Source organism: Lathyrus oleraceus, chromosome 5, assembly GCF_024323335.1.
Source record: "Lathyrus oleraceus cultivar Zhongwan6 chromosome 5, CAAS_Psat_ZW6_1.0, whole genome shotgun sequence".
Classification (NCBI taxonomy): Eukaryota; Viridiplantae; Streptophyta; class Magnoliopsida; order Fabales; family Fabaceae; genus Lathyrus; species Lathyrus oleraceus.
Window position 1 is genome coordinate 380,886,074 of NC_066583.1, and position 7,063 is coordinate 380,893,136.

Consider the following 7,063-nt stretch of genomic DNA (forward strand, 5'->3'; position numbering starts at 1 on the left):
GGCCAACAACATCAAACAACAACTGTACCACAACTGTCCATCAAATTTGGTAAAAATTCGATCTCCCTATTTTGTGAAATAAATACATGCTTTAAAAAGGTCTCTTAATGCTGAGTTCAAAGAGCTTTAGATCACTAAAAATGGTTTGGTATTTTGCAAGTTATGTTGAGTTGAAGTTTCACATCCAAACTTGTTTTTGATTATTTCTCTTTGTTTAACTTGATTTGATGAAAATGGATGATATAATGTTGATGAGCAAGGCAAGAGGAACGCATTGATATTTTGTTTGTTGAATTTGGTTAACAAAAAAAATCTTGCTGGAAATTTTTATGATGAACATGTTGTTACTGTTAATATTTTTCTGCAAATGCTGGATTGTTGTTACTGTTAATATTTTTCTGCAAATGCTGGAAATTTTCTTTTTACTGTAGCCAAGCAATTAAATAAATGCCAAAAGGCCTGGGGCGAGGGGGATTCGAACCCCAGACCTTTGCCTCAAAGCTTCAAATACCAAGTGTTTTACCACTGGGGCGCAATGCCAATTCAATTATATAAACGCCTTCTAAAATATATATTAAAAAGGAGCGCTGCCTTTGGTTGACTGGGGGCGTTGACCCCACCCTTTAATGAAACGCTGAGTTTCATACTCAGCGGAGGGTACATCAGTCTTTTGCTTTTTTTCTTTTTTTTCAATTAATCCTCTCATAATCATTTAACTCATTTTATTTGGCAATATTTATTTCATTTAATTACTCAAACTTTGAAAAATCATAAGTTCCTCATTTTAACTCCAAATTCATTGGGAATTTTTGCATCATGTCCATCTTAATCTCTAGTTTTTTGTCATATATTTTCCAGAATTTTTTCATGTTCGAATTTTAAATGGTGCTAGGGTTTGTGACATGTGACCAATTTTTGTACACTTTGCCAAAACATTTGTGAAATGGTGATACTTTATCCAATGGCTCCCAAATTTTTTATGCTTAAACTAGACACACTCATGGTGATTTTGGTGTAGAGTTTGTGAATTTATCTTATGTGGTTTGAGAGTTATGAATTTTTGAATTAGGGTGTGACAATTTGTGTCACACCATTGATGCCCCACTTCATGATTTTCATTACCATGCTTCTTGACCTCCAATTGATCTGATTTTTTGCATGAACCTACTCTTGTATGTCTAGTTTACATGTGACTTTTTGTGGATTTATTTGTGGCATTTCCTAATTGTTTGAGATTTTCTCCCCTGGTTAGTCATATGTTGACCTTGTGTGACACTTGTTCCCATTTCATTTGTGAAATTCTCATACTTTATTGGATGGACATGAAATTTTACATGAGATAACTAGACATCCTCATCTTTGCCATGGTTTTGGTCCCATTCATTTATCATACACCATCTCTGACTTATGATTTTTCTAAGTTGATGCATGTGTGGTTGACTTCTTTGAGCATGTTCAAAATTGCTTTGACTTTCTGATTTTCATTGACTGCCTTCCACTTGTCCAAATGAGATGAAATTTGACATGCTTACCATGCTGTGGATTGTGATTGATCATGATTTATTTGATGATTTTTGGAAATGTTTAGGATTGCTTTTGATTCAAGTCTTGCTGTTGACTTCTATGAGCTTCTAAATGCCATGTTTTGACTTCTTTTGTTCATAAAATGATGATGATGATTGATATGAATTTGAATCCAATTGGTTGTGTTTCTTAATGGTTTGAACATGATTTTGGACACTCATCTTTTGCTGTTTTGACTTTTTCATCCTCTTTTGACCTTAGGCTTGCTCTAGTGGTCCTGTTACTCACCTTTGAGTTTGTGTTTTCAGGTTGACCATCAAATGGCCATTGAGACCAATTCTTTTGATTGACCTTGCTTAAATATCATTGTCTAACCTCTTTGTCTTGTAGGTAGCTTGGCTCACATGCCTTTAAGCTTTGTGCCTTGCACATTCACTAGCTTGTGTTGACTGGTTGATGTCTGTTTCATTTTGATTTAACTCTGACTTGTATACTAACTGTGCTTGACTGATTTCAGGTACTTTAGTTGCTTTTAGTTCCTTGTGAACTTTTGCTTTGCTTTGCTTGTATAAGCAATTTGCATCTCTTTGTCTTCATGTAGTCTGGAAGACCTGGCCTGTTACTTGGCCAGGCAACTGTCTGAAGTCCTCCTTAAGAGGCAATGTTTGTGACTGTTTACTTTTGTCCTTGCATAGAGTCAAAGACCTCCTAAGTGAAGAGGCAATTGGTGGAAGGTAGGGATATGCAATCTATCCCCCACTATTCAGTGTGTCATCTGCTTTGCTCACACCATTGTGTTGATGCATTGCAGATACAAACCCAAGATCTTGTACAATTGTACAGTTGAGTCAGTTTCAAATGTGTAGAAGGGTTCCCACTTTCTGAACCCACACATTCTTGTCTTAAGCTCTCCCAGGCCAGGGATAAGAGCTGTGAAGTCTTACCTTCACTCACCTTTCATCTGCTTCACCTTAGCCCCTCAATGGCAAGGTTAAGAGCACATTCACCCAGTTCCAGAGGTTTGTTTGTTGAGGTTGATATGACCCCTCGACTAAAACCTAGCCTTGTTTGAGCCACTTGCTTGTATATAGTGTGTGCTATCTGTGCTTATAGGATTTTTTGACTTGCTTCCTGTGCAAGTTAGGATTGTTTGACTTGCTTCCTGTGCAAGTTAGGATTGTTTGACTTGCTTCCTGTGCAAGTTAGGATTGTTTGACTTGCTTCCTGTGCAAGTTAGGATTGTTTGACTTGCTTCCTGTGCAAGTTAGGATTAGTTTAGACTTGCTTCCTGTGCAAGTTAGGTTTTGCTTGGCTTGCTTCCTGTGCAAGTTAAGTGTGTGTGTGGCTTGCTTCCTGTGCAAGCCATACTTAGGATAGGCTGGCTCCCTGTGCCAGTTAGCTAGAAACCTTAACTTAGGGATGATTTGCATGATAACATCTAGGCTCGAGTCGTAGTCTCCCTAGTTGTGTCTCCCTCTGTTATCTGGTTAGGCTAGTCCTTTATCCCTCTGTAGGGGAACTACATCGCCCTGATCTTCATACCAGATGAAGTATGTAGGCAGGAGATTGAGCTGATCTCTCCGGGCGCCTTTTCTTTTCTTTTGTGTGTGTTTGACAGTTATAGGCTCGAGTCCCCGACTCCCTATTAACTTGTTGTGTCGTTGTGTGCTTGGAAGCTGATGTAAGTCCATCGAGTGGCATTTGGGTTCCAGTGTGTGTGTGTGTTTAGGTTCGGATGTCAATGTAAGTCCAGTGATTGGCATTTGGGCTCCATGTTTGCCTCTTTGCGTGTGTTTTAGGTTCGGATGCTGATGTAAGTCCAGTGATTGGCATTCAGGCTCCATGTTTGCCTTTGTGTGTGTTTTGGTTCGGATGCTGATGTAAGTCCAGTGATTGGCATTCAGGCTCCACGTTTGCCTGTGTTTGTGTTTGTTTGTGTGCGTGTCAGCCGAGCTACGAATGCTCTGATTCTTCTCTCGTCCGAGAAGATACGTATGCATAGGATGCGATATCCTAGCGAGCATGTGTCGTTTCCCCCAGTCCGAACTACTTCGACTCTGATGTCTATGCCTGATAGACTAAGTAGGCCCAGGATGCGACATCCTGCCGAGTCAGTTTCAGTCAGTTTCTTGTGTCTCTTTCAGCCAGTGTGTGTGAGTATTTGAGCAGTGTTTAGCAACCAATTTATCCTTCCTTTTGTGCGTGGATCCCGTAGAGTACTACGGATGCGTAGGGGTGCTAATACCTTCCCTTCGCATAACCGACTCCCGAACCCATTCTCTTTGGTCGCGAGACCATGTTCTTTCCTAGGTTTACTCTGAGCGTTTCCTTTCCCTCTTTTGGGATAAATAACGCACGGTGGCGGCTCTGTTGTTCTTTCTTTTCCCGCCGGTTTTTCGCGTGATGCGACAGCTGGCGACTCTGCTGGGGATAAAGAGAAGTTGACCTATGCTGGTCCATCTTCCCTAAGCTAGTCTCTCCTAGCGCTCTCTAGGTTAGGGTTTGGTTGCTTTGTGCTGTGTTTATTATTATTTTTTTTTTTTGCATTCATTGTTTACTGTTTGCATTCATTGTCTTTTGTTTGCATTTATGTTTGTAATTATGTTTGCATTCATATTCATTATTCACCTGGCTGGCTGTCTGTTTTTCTCTGTGTGGGGGGGAGTCAGTTGAGGTAAAAGGTCCAATACCCAGACCATGAGTGAAAATCTAGGATGATTAGGAATAGAGTGATTCATGGGAAGCGGGTGGTATGGCGCCACTTAGCAGAACATTGATATCACGAGCAGTTCAGACCCTGGTGGGATACTGTCGTTACATACTTCGGGTGTGTATATGACAGTATTTCTGCGAAAGGTTATTTATGCTGCGTTTCTCTCAGCTTTACCCTGGCCTAGACTACGCCCGTGAGTGGGAAGGGTTATTCGTTACAGGTACCGTTGGTGACTTTGGTTCTGTTGGTGACTCTAGTTCAGACAACAGTGTGATCAGTTTGACCATAAGTTGGATTTATGTTCTGATCTTGACTGAAGCTTCGACCTAGTCAGAGTTTGCACAACCAGCCAGTCCAGTCTGCATCATGTGCATCATAGCATATTTATTTTTCAAAAGAAACGCAATGAAAAAAATCAGAAAAAAAAATCAAAAAAAAAAGAAATCAAAAAAAAAGGGGAAGAAAAAAAAGAAAAAAAGAAAATTTTCAAGGAACTCAAAGGAGTTTATTTGCAAAAAATTTCAAAACATGAAAAAACCGGGAAAATTTTTTCACCTGATATATTTGAGGAGATATTCTCATATATGATCAAAATGCTAAATATTTCAAAGTTTGCAAATAAAACCCTCGAGTTCCTTTGAAATAAAAACAAGCATATGCATAAACACTTCATGCATCATTTGCATCAGCAGGTTCTGTTCCGGTCTCCCGTCCTGTGGTCTGACCCTGCGATCTTCATTTATTTTGAAGACGCACTTTGCCGGTATTATACCAGAGCCATCTCTGCCAGATTGATGGATCATCCTGAGCAAGAGAATTGTGAACTCAGAGAGATATTTGCCAGACTTTGTACTGTTGATGGATTTATTCCTGGTTAACCGATCCCGGGCTGGCATTGGCTACTATTCTGGGGCATGCAATGAGCAAGGTCTGTTCAAGAGTGGAGGATTCATCCATGACGATCAACTTGAAGAAAAGGATGCTGCTATCTTGGAAGAGGACGCAGGGGATTTGAACAATTTCATCATTCCTGGAGGTGTCTGCCACAATTGGGTCATTGTGGGCTTTTCTACAGTTTTTCATAAGTCAGAGTAACAATCACTTTGTTTAAAAACCCTTCTCCCATGCCAAAAGGAGAAGTGATGACATTGTTGGCAGCATTTTGTGCAATGATATTTTCATTCAAATAATTCATGTTAAAACATTTGTTTTTCCAATTGTTTTCCCTTTTCGCTTTTTGCATGAAATTGGTGATCACAAAAAACCTTTAAAAACAGGAATAAAAGCAGTCTTTTCATCTGCATAACGATTGTCTTGTTTGATTTTCAAAGAGCTTTTCATATCAAATCATTATGCAGGTTGTTTCTCAAACCCATTGAACATAGTGATCGGACGTCATCTCCCAATTTTGAATTCCCTGTATTCGAAGCGGACGAAGATGATGTTGAAGGGATTCCTGACGAGATTTCCCGACTTCTTGAGCAAGAGAAGAAGATCACTCAGCTGCATCTCGAGAATCAGCAGAACAGCCAACTGGGGCATTATAAAAAAAAAGAGAAAAAAGAGAAAGAGGAGGGTGCAAAATCAAAAAAAGAAATCAATCAAAATCAAAAGAAATCAAAAGAAAGAAAAAGAAAGAAAAAAAAAACAAAGGAGAAATAGCACCCTCAAAGTCCCAAGTTGGCTGATGCTGAATTCGATCGAAAGGAAGAGATCAACTGCCATGTGTCATGGTCAGTTATATCAGCAAAGAGTGATGAAAGTATTCGACAAGAAGGTCAATCCTCGTGTGTTCCAAGAAGGCGACCTCATGCTCAGGAAAGTCTTGTCTTTCGCACCCGATTCCAGGGGCAAGTGGACTTCACAAGCTACAAACGTCCGAACGTTGTCAAGAGAGCCTTTTCAGGCGATGCTTTAACACTTACTACAATGGATGAAGAAGTTCACTCGTCCTGTGAATCCCGATGCAGTCAAGAAATACTTCGCCTAAGACAAAAAAGCAAAAGCTCGCTAAGTCGAACACCCCAAAAGGCGACTTAGGCAAAAAGGAGCGTCTCGGTGGATTGAAAACCCGAAAGGGCAATCCAGGCAAAAGTTAGAGACATTGAAAAAAGAATTTGCATCCCGCTAGATTGAGCACCTCACACTGGGGCAATCTAGGCAAAAATTAGGGATTTGGCAAGTAACTGCATCTTGACAAGACTGTGCTCTATATCTGTCATCCGTCAGGAATTCTCGATTTGTCGTCGACTGAAGTTTTGAATACATCGAAAATTCAGAATGGTAGAGGAAAGGTCATTATGCTCAATGTAGCCCTCTCCAATATATATCACCGATTTCAAACTTGTACAGATCTATGGAGTCTCGCCCTTTGCAGACTACCATCCCATCACATCAATTTGAGCTTTTATCCAATTATTTGCACTCTTATTTGTTTCAACTCAACAAACGTTTTGCATGTTTTAATTGATAAAGTATCATTGTTTTCAAAATAAACAAATTTTTCACAAAAAACTGTTCTTAAACAAAGCGAACCTTCACAATGATGGAAAGAATACTTAGGAGACCCGCAGTGCTCTCCCGGGGGTGGTATGATTACCAACAGGTAAGACAATTGTTCGTATCTCAAGCGTGACTGTATCTTTGTCCTACAGAACCTCGTATGGCCTCTCCTCAGTGAAGTTGCCCGACGCAGTGTTGTTTGAAGATGTTCATCTTCATGTCCCCAGTAGTGCAACATTTCTCCCTCCAAGTCCCTATTAGCTCTATTGTGGGGCATCCCCAGTAGAGTGCTGTTTGAGCCTTATCATGGGGCATACCTGGGGC